This window comes from Schistocerca americana, chromosome 2 (genome assembly GCF_021461395.2).
Source record: "Schistocerca americana isolate TAMUIC-IGC-003095 chromosome 2, iqSchAmer2.1, whole genome shotgun sequence".
Taxonomy (NCBI): domain Eukaryota; kingdom Metazoa; phylum Arthropoda; class Insecta; order Orthoptera; family Acrididae; genus Schistocerca; species Schistocerca americana.
Window position 1 is genome coordinate 890898543 of NC_060120.1, and position 16785 is coordinate 890915327.

At 43.8% G+C, this 16785-nt stretch overlaps 1 protein-coding gene across 1 annotated transcript in view; it reads left to right on the forward strand.

Moving 5' to 3' along the window:
* The window catches only part of LOC124595843 (glutathione S-transferase-like), a 331038-nt gene that overhangs the window by 25175 nt on the left and 289078 nt on the right, over positions 1-16785 (forward strand). The gene's annotated exons all lie outside the window — the stretch shown is intronic.

Below are 16785 nucleotides of genomic sequence, written 5' to 3' on the forward strand. Positions count from 1 at the left end.
AAAAAAAAAATTATTAAAATATTTACCTCTGACATTCCATTAGACTTCGTCCTTCACAAAATCAGTTTCCGTTGCAATCTTGATATAATCATGCTAAACATAACATTGTCATTGCTTCCTCACTCTAACACAGCTTAACATTGTCTTCTCGCGCTTCCTCACTCCAACACATCTTAACATTGTCTGCAAACTGTGCCCTCGCGCACATCATAGATGCTAACCTAACTTCTGCGATACTGCTTTACAACATCGATACTCGCTCACAATCGATTCAGATACCAAAATTGTACATGACACCTATCAATATTTAAATTTACATTCATTGGTTACATTTCTCAAGAACACTTACCTTGTTAAAACATCATGTGACTTCATTCTACTACATTCTGTTATCCTTTTTTAATTGTACTCATGTTCATCTCATATATTCTTTTCAAGAATCTGACCTTTCCATTTGAAGGATCTTTCAAGTTCTTTACCGTCTCTGACAGTTTTATAATGTCATCGGCATAACTTAAAGTTTCTATATTTCACCCTGAAATTTAATTTCTCTTTCTAGATTTCTAGATTTCTCCTTAGTTTCCTTCACTACCTGAGTCATGACACATTGAATAGTATGTGGAAGAGGCTGAAAACCTACCATACTCTCTTTTCAATTACAGCTGTCGTTCGTGTCTTTCCTAAAGGCAGTCAGAGTTCTGTACTAGACGCAGATAATCTTTCGCTACCCATATTTTATCCCCGATAGGTTGAGAATTCCGAAGAGTGTATTCGAGTCAATATTGTTAAAACATTTTTCTAAATGTAACCAATTGTATGAATGTATATAAACAATTAATTCAGATCATTTACTCTACTATCCCTGTACACTGGTCTTATCTGCCATGAACGGAATTTCTCGAGTAATGTCTTCCAGAGCTCATAGCCCACTGCTGGCTGAAAGGTCCTGCTTTTAAACTCCGGGCTCCACACAATCTATTCTGCATGTCTTGCTGGACTAGAGCACTTGAAAGTAAGGAAACAGCAGCTGGGCTGCAGCTATGATTTATCTTTGTAAAATCATTGGGGCAAGTGCCAACCATACGATTATTGAAATTCGAATGCAAAAAATCTTTGATACTGGAAACATATTATTGAACTATCAGAAGAATATCAGTCATGTAATTACGAAAGAGGAAAAGCAGGTAAAGGTGCGAATTATCATATCATCAACTTATCAGCTCCTGTAGTTGCTAACACGAATAACACATCCATGAATGGTGTAAGGCACCTTGCCACGGTTCGCACGGCTCTCCCCCTCGGAGGTTCGATTCCTCCCGCGGGCATGGGTGTATTTGTGTTGTCCTTAGTGAAGTTAGTTTAAGTAGTGTGTAAGCCTAAGGACCGATGACCTCACCAATTTGGTCCCATAGGAACTTACCACAAATTTCCAAATTTACCATCCATTAATGGAAGGAGCATCTATCAGATGACGAACAGTTCCGTTCAAGGAGAAGGCGGTCCTGACGTTTCACTTGGCTATGGAAGCGATGTTAGGCAAATGAAGACACTCTGATAGCACCCGTCGATCTACAAATGCGTTCGACAATTAAAACGGCGCAAGATGTATGAATACGCTCAAGCGATAGACAGGATGTGCAGAGTATGTAAAACAACAAAGAGGGATCAATAAGAACGGAAGGCCACGAGAAAATTTCTAGGATTTGAGTGGGCGTAAGGCAGGGATACAGTCTTTCTGCACTGCTTCTGAATTTTTATGTTGAAGTAGTAACGAAGAAAATAAAAGAAAGGGCCTAAGTGGGATTATTATACAAGGGGTGGGGGGGGGATGATATCAATGATAAGATTTGCTCATGACATTGTTATCGCCTGTCTGACTGAGGAATAATTACGAGACCTTTTGAATGGAAAGGTCTGTTGAGCACAGAAGATGAACTGAGAGCAAATCGAAGAAAGACGAAAGTACTGAGAGGTAGAAATGACAGGAGCGACAATTTTAATATCACATTTGAAGAATGCGTAATAGACGAAGTGAAGAATTTTGCCATCTTGGAAACAAAATAACGAATAGCGGACAGTGCAAGCAAGACATAAGAAGAAAACTTGCGTCCTCAAAGAGGGCAGTCCTCGCCAAAGTCAGTCTACTAATGTTAAATGTAGTCCTTAATTTGAGAAACAAATTTTTGTGAATGCCTTTCTAAGGCGCACCATTGTACGAAAGGGAATCATAGACTGTGAATAAACCGGAACACAAGAGAATCTATGCGTTTGAGGCGTGATGTTGCAGAGTGACACTGAAAATTAAGTGGTCCTTGATGACAAAGGAAACAATGAGGCTCTCCGCAAATTTAGTGAGGAAAGCAATACCTGCAAAAGATTACTTAGAAGAAAGACTAGGATGACAGAACAAGCCTTAAGACATGAAGGAATAACTTCAATGTTATTAAAGGGAGCCGTAGAGAGCAAAGTGCATAGGAGAAGACAGAAAGTGGGAAGTGTACAACAAGTAATGGAACACGTTGTGTATAAGTGTAACTCTGAGATGAAGAGTTGACTCGGGAGAGGAAATCATGGCGGGCCACATCATTCGTAAGAAAATAGCCAAACAATGATTTTGTATGTTAAGAAACTGACCACACTGAAAGACAAAAATCAATAATGTCGTGTCCGGCCCACTCGTCCAATATAGGTTGCCTAGGAAGCTGTTTTCTTGGGTATCTAGACAAGAATTCAAGCAAACCATATTAATAGAGTTTATTACAGTAAATTGAATTGACAATACTTAACTCAGCGGATTTACAATGAGGTGTCTCAAGCAATTTGCGACATGCAAATAATCAGTGTCCTTCGATATATACAATCTCCATGCAAGCAATTAATATATGTCACAGGTCACGGCTATCTCGTTTGGATCACGGCTCGTCTTCTAGTGCAGGCGCGGTTAGCTGGAGCGGCGCTTGTATTCCCTTCGTATAGGGGCCGCTCCTGTCGTGTCGCCATATTCAGTGTACTATTAGCTGACGTCTTCCAGGCCGACGTACCGGCGCTTGATGTTACGCCGGAACAAATAATACTCGAAAGAAAATGAATACAACGGCAGGTACTCTCACGTGGCGAGAAAAACAAGCTTATACTCATGTCACTACAAAAGTCATTTCATTAAAATGCACTCTGTGCCTGCATAAAGTATACTGACACTCCCATAACATTGTTGTGATGTGAGAACTCACATACCATTGGTAGAACTGAAATCAAACGCAGCACTTCGTCTTTCGAAGACAGACAGTGCGAAGAATGTCCCAAAGCTGTTACCACAGATGAGAACATCGAGAAAGTGCTTAGTGTGGTGCAGCATGGTCCACTGTTAAAGGCGTATTAAGCTGGTGAATAGGTACACGAGAGAAAGGGCTGATGCATATTGCATCTAGAATTAACTGCGATTAAGCTTTGCGCAAGGTGGGTAGCGTTTTGTTCAGTGTTGACCAAAACAAACTGGAAAACGAATGTTCTGCCCGTCTTGAAAATTCAACTGCTTTTGTGAATAAGTTGTTGTTTGTTAGACTTGCCTCTATCACAATGTTCCAGTAACGAAATAGCAGCCAAATCAGTGGGTGGATGCCGGTGGCCGAGCACAAAAAAAGGTGAAGTCTATTTCAGCTCCAGGAAAGATTATAGGCAATGTTCCCTTGGATACGAGATTCTTCTTATTAATTAACCGGTAAAGTATAAAACCGTACTTGGCGAAAATGACGCACGTGTTCTGGATTAAACTGAAGAAGAAAACCTTGAGAAGCGGACTGCCTTATAGAAGTATCATCATCGTCAGTTAGTTCTTAGACTACTTCCACTCAGTGTAATAGCAGCCTGCCCACATTACATTTCTTCTACGGTCTGTAGTCCATTAGCTACAATGGCAATCATTGTTCATTCATCTAACATTTCGCTAATCATTTTTCTCTGTACCTCGTTATCAAGTCATTAACTATTGTTTCACAGAGTTGACATCTGTTTTCTTGTTTTCACTGTCAGATAGGATTTGTTACATCACTAAATCTTCTTACTAATCTTGCTTCATATGTTTGTATATGTCGTCTCTCTCTTTTTCGTGACTGTCCAGGTCTCATTTCCATACACTGGTGTTGATACGTCAATTATTTTGCATAGTGTCATAGCTGTTCAGTGGTTGCCTCCTTTTTTAAGTTTTAATGACTCAGACACTTACTTATTGATATCTTAAGAATGTTTTCCAGCATATCTCCTCTCCTCTTCGTCTACATCTACATCCACATGGATATTCTGCAAATCACATTTAAGTGTCTGGCAGAGGGTTCATCGAACCATCTTCACAATAATTCTCTATTATTCCAATCTCGTACAGCGCGCGGAAAAAGCAAACACCTATATCTTTCCGTGCGAGCTCTGGTTTCCCTAATTCTATTATGATGATCGTCGCAACTAAAAACCCCTTTGTGTTAATGATGTCCGCCCCAAATCTTGTCCCATTTCAGTGACACTCTCTCCCATATTTCGCGATAATACAAAATATGCTGCCCTTCTTTGAACTTTTTAGATGTGCTCCCTCAGTCCTATCTGATAAGGATCCCATACCGCGCAGCAGTATGTAAAAGAGGACGGACAAGGGTAATGTAGGCAGTGTCTCTAGTAGATCTCTAGTAGGTCTTTGGATAGCCTTCCCCACACCGTTTCCTATGTGTTGCTTCCAATTTAAGTTGTTCGTAATTGTAATTGCTAAGTATTTAGTTACGGCCTTTAGATTTGACTGATTTATCGTGTAACTGAAGTTTAACGGATTACTTTTAGCATGCCTCGTGATGGCTGGGTGTTGTGTGCTGTCCTTAGGTTAGTTAGGTTTAAGTAGTTCTAAGTTCTAGGGGACTTATGACCACAGCAGTTGAGTCCCATAGTGTTCAGAGCCATTTGAACCATTTTTGAACTTTTAGCACTCATGTGGATGACCCCGTACTATTCGTTATTTAGGGTCAATTCCCAATTTTTGCACAATACAGATATCTTTCCTAAATCGTTTTGCAATTTGTTTTGATCTTCTGATGTCTTTACTAGTCGATAAACGACAGCATCATCTGCAGTCAACCTAACACTGTCGATACTGCAGCTAGTGTTGATCGCAATTCCACGACAGTCAAGCAAATATTGCGTCGATGGGATCAGGAGGGCCATAGTCTACGCCATGCAGGATAACAACGTCTGCACGCGGGTCTAAGACATCTAAAAAGGGCAAGCAACCATCTTTCTCCATATCCATAGCAAACTTTATGTTCCCATGTATGGAATTCAGATGTTGCAGGAACACAGACTGTCCAAACCACGAGACCAAATTACAAGAGCATCATCAACGTACCGCCAAAATACTGTTGGTTTTAAAATAGCTGAGGCGAGTACTCCCCCCCCCCCCTCCCCCCTCAAAATCTTCCATAAAATGATTGGCCACCAGGGGAGACAAATGCCTTCCCTTGGCGACACGGTCAGATTGTTCAAAAAAATTCGTTTTTAATTAAAAAGTACGTCGAGGAGAGAGTGTGCTCGAACAAAGCTGTAATGTCAGCCCCAAACCTATTGCCGCAGAGATAAAGTGAGTCCATCGGAGGCACATTCGTAAAAAGCGAAACGACGGCGAAACTGAACAAGTCGTTGCTTTCCAACTTAAGTGACTAATGACTGTTGATAAAATCACTAGAATTTCTTATATGATGTGGACACTTCCCTACAATGGGTCTCAGTACAGACGTCAAATATTTGGCCAAATCATAGGTAGCTGCTCCAGTATTAAGAGGACAAAGTCACAGCAGTTTCTCGTCCTCTCCTAAAATTTCGGCCCTATTGGTTGTTTACAGATTCCGTGCGAAAGCGGCAAATCTTACGTAGGGCAAAGTGCGCACAGTGCAGGAACACACCGTAGCACACCAGTGGCATACTCGCCTCCTTCAAGCTAATAAGTTCGCTGTAGCTGAACATTGAATTTTCGCTGGTCACTTGATAAATATGACCAAACGAAAATTTGTGGACCGCACGTCAACCTTTTGGAGGTCCATCATCAATGAATCAGAGAAAATACGACATTGTGAGTATCTTATTAATCGAGACGGCCGTTTCCAGTTAAATTCTGCATGGAATCTGGTCATAGAAAAACATCGAGCTTCGCGTAGCCGGCTTCGTTTGCCATGCGAAGACAGTCTATCTGAAATTGATGAAGCTAGCGTTCACCACGAAGGGTGCACGGCGCAGCGCACAGACCTGCAGACAAACAGCGCATGCGCAACGCCAGCTGGTCCACACCATGCACATGCCGGCGGGGTCGTAAATACGTGATCTCAATGCCTTTCCTGTCAGTATTCACCTGAAGATGGCCAGAAGACTCTGCGCCGAAATATAGTGGCAGCAGGTTGCGCACATCCGGCAGTTCTCCCGAATTTTATGGAATAAGCTGTACTCCAGGAACGTTTTAAATCTCACAATATAATGCCACATTAAAAATGAGCACACTTACTCTTTAACTTACTGAAGAGGGCGTGAAGAGTACTAAAAATGTAACCGAGTAAGAAGGCAAGAGACCTTAAGAATTTGCGACAGGCATATCGCAAGACGAACAAGATTTGATGCTGCCTGTTGCAAGCTAATTCATCAGTTCTCAGTATTAACGCCTTTAGTGCCCTCTGAGTAAGTATTTACATTGCCTAACAAAAACGTGAATCATCAAGAAGACAGAGTTGGATGTCAATGTAACTTAGCACACGTATACAGCATCGGAGGGCATGTAAATGATTATAGAGTTGCAGTTCTCTGTGACAGAGAGAACAGCCGAGAGATGCATTAGTGTTATTCAACTTTAGTGTTGTTATCACGCTTGGTGGAGTACATAAGGGGCGTGAGCAGAAGTTCAGTGATCAGTGTGAAGGACACGGAGGTGTCGGTTGCCCGTCTGAGACAGCATTATCAGCACCTGACAGAGTTTGAAAAGGGAGTCATTGTGGGTCTCCATTCGACAGGGCTGATAGGATCACGCAGTATACAGATTCGTGGGGCGTTCAGATGTGACAGTGGCCCAATGATGGACTGCATGGAAATGTGAAGGAAGGCATACTTACCTTCAAAGTTCCGGTCGACCACGTCTGGGCATCACAACATGCGATCGACGTATTGTGCACCACCACATCGTAGCCCTTTCTCGTCTGTGTTTGTAATTCGAGAACAAGTAATGAACACCCAGGAAACATTCCGTGTCATCTCGCACTATTCGTCGGAGACAAGCAGCAGATGAACTAGGGAATTAACGTCCCATGCATAGGTTCAAATGGCTCTGAGCACTATGCAACTTAACGTCTGAGGTCATCAGTCGCCTAGAACTTAGAACTAATTAAACCTACCTAACCTAAGGACATCACACACATCCATGCCCGATGCAGGATTCGAACCTGCGACCGTAGCGGTCGCTCGGTTCCAGACTACAGCGCCTAGAACAGCACGGCCACTCCGGCCGGCCCCATGCATAGGATCCCGTTAACAATGCTGTTAATGAAACGCATCGCATTGTGCCCAGTGATGAGTCGGGGTTTTACACTACCTTGGATTGCCATCGTCGGCAAGTAGAGCGGCGACGGGGCAAACTTTTGGAGGCACACCGATGATACTTCTAGACCCATGGTGTGGAGACCCGTCACATTAGGCTCCAGGTCACGGCTGATAGTGATTGAAGGAACTCCGACGACACAACGGTACATCAGTTACATCATGCGTCCTCGTGTGTTACTTATCATGCTATCCCATTTTTCGACAAGACAATGCTCATCCAAAAATGGCCCATGTCTCTATGAAGTGTCTCCGTGATGTTGACGTACTCTTGTGGCCAGTGAAATTCCATGATCTGATGTGTGGGACCAGCTAGGAGGCCAACTCCACTTGATGGTTGGTTGGTTTGGTGGAGGGGACCAAACAGCGAGGTCATCGGTCTCATCTGATTAGGAAAGGATGTAGAAGGAAGTCGGCCGTGCTTTTTCAAAGGAACCATCGCGGCATTTGCCTGAAGCGATTAAGAGAAATCACGGGAAACGTAAATCAGAATGGCCGGACGCGAGTTTGAACCGTTGTCCTCCCAAATGCAATTCCACTGTGCTAGCCACTGCACCACGTCACTCGGTTTAGGGTACGACCGATATAGAGGGCTATTACAAATGATTGAAGCGATTTCACAAATTCACTGTAGCTCCATTCATTGACATATGGTCACAACACACTACAGATACGTAGAAAAACTCATAAAGTTTTGTTCGGCTGAAGCCGCACTTCAGGTTTCTGCCGCCAGAGCGCTCGAGAGCGCAGTGAGACAAAATGGCGACAGGAGCCGAGAAAGCGTATGTCGTGCTTGAAATGCACTCACATCAGTCAGTCATTACAGTGCAACGACACTTCAGGACGAAGTTCAACAAAGATCCACCAACTGCTAACTCCATTCGGCGATGGTACGCGCAGTTTGAAGCTTCTGGATGCCTCTGTAAGGAGAAATGAACGGGTCGGCCTGCAGTGAGCGAAGAAACGGTTGAACGCGTGCGGGCAAGTTTCACGCGTAGCCCGCGGAAGTCGACGAATAAAGCAAGCAGGGAGCTAAACGTACCACAGCCGACGGTTTGGAAAATCTTACGGAAAAGGCTAAAGCAGAAGACTTACCGTTTATAATTGCTACAAGCCCTGACACCCGATGACAAAGTCAAACGCTTTGAATTTTCGGCGCGGTTGCAACAGCTCATGGAAGAGGATGCGTTCAGTGCGAAACTTGTTTTCAGTGATGAAGCAACATTTTTTTCTTAATGGTGAAGTGAACAGACACAATGTGCGAATCTGGGCGGTAGAGAATCCTCACGCATTCGCGCAGCAAATTCGCAATTCACCAAAAGTTAACGTGTTTTGTGCAATCTCACGGTTTAAAGTTTACCACCCCTTTTTCTTCTGCGAAAAAAACGTTACAGGACACGTGTGTCTGGACATGCTGCAAAATTGGCTCGTGCCACAACTGGAGACCGACAGCGCCGACTTCATCTTTCAACAGCATGGTGCTCCACCGCACTTCCATTATGATGTTCAGCATTTCTTAAACAGGAGATTGGGAAACCGATGGATCGGTCGTGGTGGAGATCATGATCAGCAATTCATGTCATGGCCTCCACGCTCTCCCGACTTAACCCCATGCGATTTCTTTCTGTGGGGTTATGTGAAAGATTCAGTGTTTAAACCTCCTCTACCAAGAAACGTGCCAGAACTGCGAGCTCGCATCAATGATGCTTTCGAACTCATTGATGGGGACATGCTGCGCCGAGTGTGGGAGGAACTTGACTATCGGCTTGATGTCTGCCGAATCACTAAAGGGGCACATATCGAACATTTGTGAATGCCTAAAAAAACTTTTTGAGTTTTTGTATGTGTGTGCAAAGCATTGTGAAAATATCTCAAATAATAAAGTTATTGTAGAGCTGTGAAATCGCTTCAATCATTTGTAATAACCCTGTAGCCACGAGCTCTGGAGAGGCACTGCAGACGATGTTGTGCTGTTATCAAAGGCGTCTTAGTTCGCCGCACTGTCCTAACAGATACATTCGTCGTACGTCCTACATTGATTTCTACGATTATTTCACGCAGTGTTGCTTGTCTGTTAGCACTGACAACTCGAAGCAAATGCCGCTGCTCTCGGTCGTTAAGTGAAGGCCATAGGCCATTGCGTTGTACGTGGTTAGAGGAAATGCCTGAAATTTTATATATTCTCAGCACACTCTTGACACTCAGAATATCGAATTCCCTAACGATTTCCGAAATGGAACGCCCCATGCGTTTGGCTCGAACTACCATTCCACGTTCAAAGACTGTTAATTCATGTAGCGTAGCCATAATCACATCGGAAACCGTTCCACATGAATCACCTGAGTACAGTCCGTCCATGGTAGCTGAGTGGTCAGTGCGAAGGAATGTCATACCTGACAGCCCGGATTCATTCCCGGCTGGGTCGGGAATTTTCTCCGCTTAGTGACTGGGTGTTGTGTTGTCCTTATTATCATTTCATCCCCACCACACGCAAGTCGCCGAAGTGGCGTCAAATCGAAAGACTTGCACGAGGCGAACGGTCTACCCGATGGGAGGCCCTAACCACACGGCGTTTCCATTTTATGTGAGTACAAATGACAGCCGGCCAAGGCACTGCACTTCCAAGCCTTGTGTACGCGATACTACCACCTTCTACACCACCGGTCATTAAAATTGCTACACCAAGAAGAAATGCAGATGATAAACGCATATTCATTGGACAAATATATTATACTAGAACTTACAGGTGATTACATTTTCACGCAAGTTGGGTGCATAGATCCTGAGAAATCAGTACCCAGAACAACCAACTCTGGCCGTAGTAACGGCCTTGATACGCCTGGACATTGAGTCAAACAGAGCTTGGATGGCGTGTACAGGTACAGCTGCCCATGCAGCTTCAACAGGATACTACAGTTCATCAAGAGTAGTGACTGGCGTATTGTGATGAGCCAGTTGCTCGGCCACCATTGACCAGACGTTTTCAATTGGTGAGAGATCTGGAGAATGTGCTGGCTAGGGAAGCAGTCGGACATTTTCTGAATCCAGAAAGGCCCGTACAGGACCTGCAACATGCGGTCGTGCATTATCCTGCTTAAATGTAGGGTTTCGCAGGAATCGAATGAAGGGTAGAGCCACGTGTCGTAACACATCTTAAATGTAACGTCCACTGTTCAAAGTGCCGTCAATGCGAACAAGAGGAGAGCGAGACGTGTAACCACTGGCACCTCATACCACCACGCCGGGTGATACGCCAGTATGGCGATGATGAATACACGCTTCCAATGTGCGTTCACCGCGATGTCGCCAAACACGGATGCGACCATAATGATGCTGTAAACAGAATGAACATGGATTCATCCAAAAAAATTACTTTTGCCATTCGTGCACCTAGGATCGTCGTTGAGTACACCGTCGCAGGTGCTCCTGTGTGTGATGCAGCGTCAAGGGCAACCGGAGCCATGGTCTCCGAGCTCATAGCCCAAGCTGCTGCAAACGTCGTCGAACTGTGCGTGCAGATGGTTGTTGTCTTGCAAACGTCCCCATCTGCTGACTCAGGGATCTAGACGTGGCCGTACGATCCGTTACAGCCGTGTGGATAAGATGCCTGTCATCTCGATTGCCAATGATACGAAGCCATTGGGATCCAGCACGGCGTTCCGTATTACCTTCCTGAACCGACCGATTCCATATTCTGCCTACAGTCATTGGATGTCGACCATCGCGAGCAGCAATGTCGTGATACGATAAACCGCAATCGCGTTAGGCTACAATCCGACCTTTATCAAAGTCGGAAACGTGATGGTACGCATTTCTACTCCTTACACGAGGGATCACAACAACGTATCTCCAGGCAACGCCGGTCAACTGCTGTTTGTGTATGATAAATCGGTTGGAAACTTTCATCATGTCTGCTCGTTTTAGGTGTCGCCACCGGCGCCAACCCTGTGTGAATGCTCTGAAAAGTTAATCATTTGCGTATCACAGCATCTTCTTCCTGTCGGTTAAATTTCGCGTCTGTAGCGCATCATCTTCGTGGTGTAGCAATTTTAATGGCCAGTAGTGTATATATGTGCATATGGCTGTCCCATGACTTTTGTCACCTTAGTGTACTTACTGTGGCGAATTTTTGCGAGGCTGGAGTAACCTTCTGTCGCAGCATTCCTGCGTCTCCACAGAAGAGCATCCTTTGACCATTGATGTAATTCCATCTACATGTTTCGTTAAGCCCACGTCGGTAATTCGCATAATATTTGCTGATCTTCCTCAACGTGACTCTTCGTATGGAGTTACGGCATTCGATGACACTCGTATTCTGTTGTTAAAGAAGGAAGGAAGCAACGAAAACTGTAGTTACACTAAAGCAGGGTGAAGAAAGCAGTACGCAGCTTTTCATGTTACGAACAGGACACTGTGCAGATAATGAAGTGAGACTGGTAGTTCTCTTTAGTCTCGGCATTCCGTTTTTTATATCTCTTTCAAAGTTATCTCATAAAGTACCTCAGCTCGACGTAGTAAAGGAGGGCTTATCTGAGCCGTCTATGAAGGGAAGTTTAGCTCCCTCCGACGTCGAGAGGTAATTACAGACGAAGCTCTAGGATGGAGAAATATATCAGCCTTAACCTCGTTGAATGAACCAGCCTTGCGTTTGCTTGATATAATTGTAGATAATTGCGGAAAGGCTAAACTAAAGTAGCTGCAGTAGTCGTCTCAGAGTAAGGTTCGGCGTTTCCGCTGTAAAAGGTTTTCAAGAGAAAAATGCCTGATTCAGAAGTTGTACACTCTAAGATACACCTACTGTTTTTTCTGGACATCCATAGGATAATGAATTACACACGTAGTGATGGCTGCACTAAAAAGCATTACCGCATCTTTCAAAAACAAAATCCTTTTGGCGTGTTACCTCTCATAATCCATAACAGACATTAATCCCTTGATAAATGAAGCATACTTCCGAAATAAAGCTCTACCCCCACAGCGTTACTGAATCTGCACTGCATGCCTATCAGGGAAAATGAAGTAGAACTGAGTGTTGTTGACTATACTTCTGTTATACGAGAGTGCGAGACGAACGAGTTTAGTAGTCGTTACTGCAAGCTGTTTGCGACAATCGCAAACTGAACCCACAAAAGACCAAATAACCGATTCTATGCGCGACAGAATCCAATACAGTCGCACAGCAGTTAAATTGATAACTGAACACACTGCTAAGTGGCAACGCAGCTGAAATTTCATTGTCAACGAAATAAAAATTTTCGTTATCAATGAAATAAAAATGTAATTAAATTCATATAATTAAAAATGACCCAGCTAAGTTTAAAGATGAAAGGAAAAACAATATGTTTCTCATTATGACGCCCGTATAACCATCACAGTGACACCGCAGTTCCGTGAGCAAGAATCTACTGACGTTATTTTTTCTTTAAGGTAAGGGTCGACTCATCAAAATGTTGTGGGAGGAAATCATTGAATGAGAAAAGTTATTTTTAAATATACTAATTTATTTGGACTTATTCAAATGTTCAAATGTGTGTGAATTCCTAAGGGAACAAACTGCTGAGGTCATCGGTCCCTAGACTTACACACTACTTAAACTAATTTACGCTAACGACAACACACACATCCATGCCCGAGGGAGCACTCGAACCTCCGTCGGGAATGGACTTACTATGATTTAAATTGAGGTTGGGCCGGCCGCCGTGGTCGAGCGGCTCTAGCCGCTTCAGTCTGGAACCGTGCGACAGCTACAGTCGCAGGTTCGAATCCTGCCTCGGGCATGGATGTATGTAATGTCCTTAGGTTAGTTAGGTTTAAGTAGTTCTAAGTTCTAGGGGACTGATGACCTCCCATAGAGCTCAGAGCCATTTAAACCATAAATTGAAGTTGTATTGATTCGCAGTTACTTTAATCAAACGCGTAAATAGCAGTGTGATTACAAACTCGAGGCTTCTTTGCATCACCAGCGTGATAATATTCGAATTTACGGAAACTATGTCTGTCTAGAAGGCACCTGAATGCTCTCTGAAAGACTGCAAATTGACAAGCAAATCACTTTTCCAAAATCTGGGCAACTCGCAAAACGCACATATGATTGATAGCGTTAGCTCTAGATTCCAGTACGATAAAGAAATATAAAATGGAATCACAAGTTGCGAAATAGACTCGCAGATGGTGAGCTATGCAATGCAAAGATTAACGCCAACGTTAAACGTGAATTACTCAAAAACCGCTAAACGCGTGCCAAGTTTAACCCAGGCATCGAACAGCAACTCAGCAACGACGAGAAACGAGTTGCCTCCATGTGATCGCCCTGAAAACGACTCTTCTACTCTCCAAGCAAAAAGCAACTGACCGCGTCCCTCACAATCCTAAAAATTGCAAGGTTTTCACAGTGGTAACTGAAAATCTCCGTCTCTCTTCACGTAGGGAAAGAATGGTTCAAATGGCTCTGAGGACTATGGGACTTAACTTCTGAGGTCATCAGTCCCCTAGAACTTAGAACTACTTAAACCTAACTAACCTATGGACATCACACACATCCATGCCCGAGGCAGGATTCGAACCTGCGACGGTAGCAGTCGCGTGGTTCCAGACTGTAGCGCCTAGAGCCGCTCGGCCACCCCGGCCGGCACGTAGGGAAAGCCTGCAGACTTTTCTCATGCAGCATTTGTTGTATTCTCTGTTAGCAAACCAATAGTTGGCAAAGTACCGGTCCTCGCGTTGGTAATGTAGCGGTGGCCCTGCTTCTCTGCTTCCGTCTTCAGGGCTTCAGGGCTTTGTTCAAATATGAAGGTTCTCACGTGCCTCGCACGGCTTTGGAAGGTACTTTTGTAGCACTATGGCTCAAGAGATACTCAAAGCGGCTTACTTGTGTGACACCTGCCCATGAAAATTTCTGGTGGGAAACCTCTCGAATTTCCGATTTTGTCAACCCACTGTCGAACACTAGCACGTGCCACGCCTCGCCACATTCCACGAAGCAAGGAGACCACGAACTAATATGCCACAATTCACGCGTCTCGTTTTCCCATTCAGAAAGTGCGCGAGAATCCAACATAAAATGATTGTATTGTCACGTAGAAGATGGTGTAATTAGATGAGTGACTAACTTCTCTTAACAAAGGTTCATCCAGTACTTGCACATACTAGAGCGCGGAGCGAACTGCCTCCGGCCAGAACACATACAGTATACAGGGTGAGTCACCTAACGTTACCGCTGGATATATTTCGTAAACCACATCAAATACTGACGAATCGATTCCACAGACCGAACGTGAGGAGAGGGGCTAGTGTAATTGGTTAATACAAACCATAAAAAAATGCACGGAAGTATGTTTTTTAACACAAACCTACGTTTTTGTAAATGGAACCCCGTTAGTTTTGTTAGCACATCTGAACATATAAACAAATACGTAATCAGTGCCGATTGTTGCATTGTAAAATGTTAATTACATCCGGAGATATTGTAAGCTAAAGTTGACGCTTGAGCACCACTCCTCCGCTGTTCGATCGTGTGTATCGGAGAGCACCGAATTACGTAGGGATCCAAAGGGAACGGTGATGGACCTTAGGTACAGAAGAGACTGGAACAGCACATTACGTTCACATGCTAACACCTTTTTATTGGTCTTTTCACTGATGCACATGTACATTACCATGAGAGGTGAGGTACACGTACACACGTGGTTTCCGTTTTCAATTACGGAGTGGAATAGAGTGTGTCACACTGGAAACGCGTCGACGTATGTGGTATCAGCATGATGGTGCACCAGCACATTCCGCAATTAACACTAGGCTGACCCTTGACAGGATGTTCGACGGGCGTTTCATAGGACGTGGAGGACGCATAAATTGGCCAGCCCTTTCTCCTGATCTTACATCTCTGGACTTCTTTCTGTGGGGTACGTTAAAGGAGAATGTGTACCGTGATGTGCCTACAACCCCAGAGGATATGAAACAACGTATTGTGGCAGCCTGCGGCGACATTACACCAGGTGTACTGCGGCGTGTACGACATTCATTACGCCAGAGATTGCAATTGTGTGCAGCAAATGATGGCCACCACATTGAACATCTATTGGCCTGACATGTCGGGACACACTCTATTCCACTCCGTAATTGAAAACGGAAACCACGGTCTGTGGAATCGATTCGTCAGTATTTGATGTGGTTTACGAAATATATCCAGCGGTAATGTTAGGTGACTCACCCTGTATATACAGCTACAGAACATTCCATTACAATGATTCTTGACATTTGTGGATACTTCTAGAATGTACTCGAACCGAATATAGAAATTAAAGTTGTACAGTCCAGGTGAGTTTTGAACTCACGACCCTCCATGCATAAGTTTAGTATCATAACCATTATACCACGGTGTTACTCAGCTTCTTCTGCCGCAATACGCATTGTCGCTTGGCGACATGTGACAGACCACTGTCATCAAGAATAATATTTAGATTAATTTATCTGAAAGTTCTTACATTACGAAGTAACTACCTAAAATATCTTTGTGTTAACGTTTCATGAGATCTGCACAAATCTGTGAGATAGTCGCCTCTCTGGCACGCATAATTGTCACACTAAGTTACAGGTTTCCGTATGCTATGGCCATATGGAAGCAGATTAGGAAACGGACACTGAAAGTAGTGGACGAAATTTGGTATTTGGGTAGCAAGCTACTTGATAATGTCCGAAGTGTGATATAAAATGCAGACTGACAACAAAAAGAAAATCCATTCTGAAAAAGAGGAGTATGCTAACATCAAATATAAATGTCAGTACAAGGTTGTTTTTTCTAAAAGTATTTGTCTGGAGTGCAGTCTTGTACGAAAGTGAAAGTTGGACGATAGACAGCTCAGATAAGAAGGCAATGTGGTGATGTAAAATAATGCTGATGATTAGATGGGTAGATCGGATAACTAATGAAGAGATACTGAGCAGAACGGGGTAGAAAATAAATTTGTGCCACAAATTGACTAAAAGAAAGGATCGGTTAAAAGGGTACGTGCTGAGGCATCAATGCATCATACATTTGGTAGTGGAGAGCAGGCTGGGGAAAGCGGAGGAGTGTTGGAGGGAGTGCAAGAGTAATGCAAAAAAATGGTTCAAATGGCTCTGAGCACTATGGGACTAAACATCTGTGGTCATCAGTCCCCTAGAACTTAGAACTACTTAAAC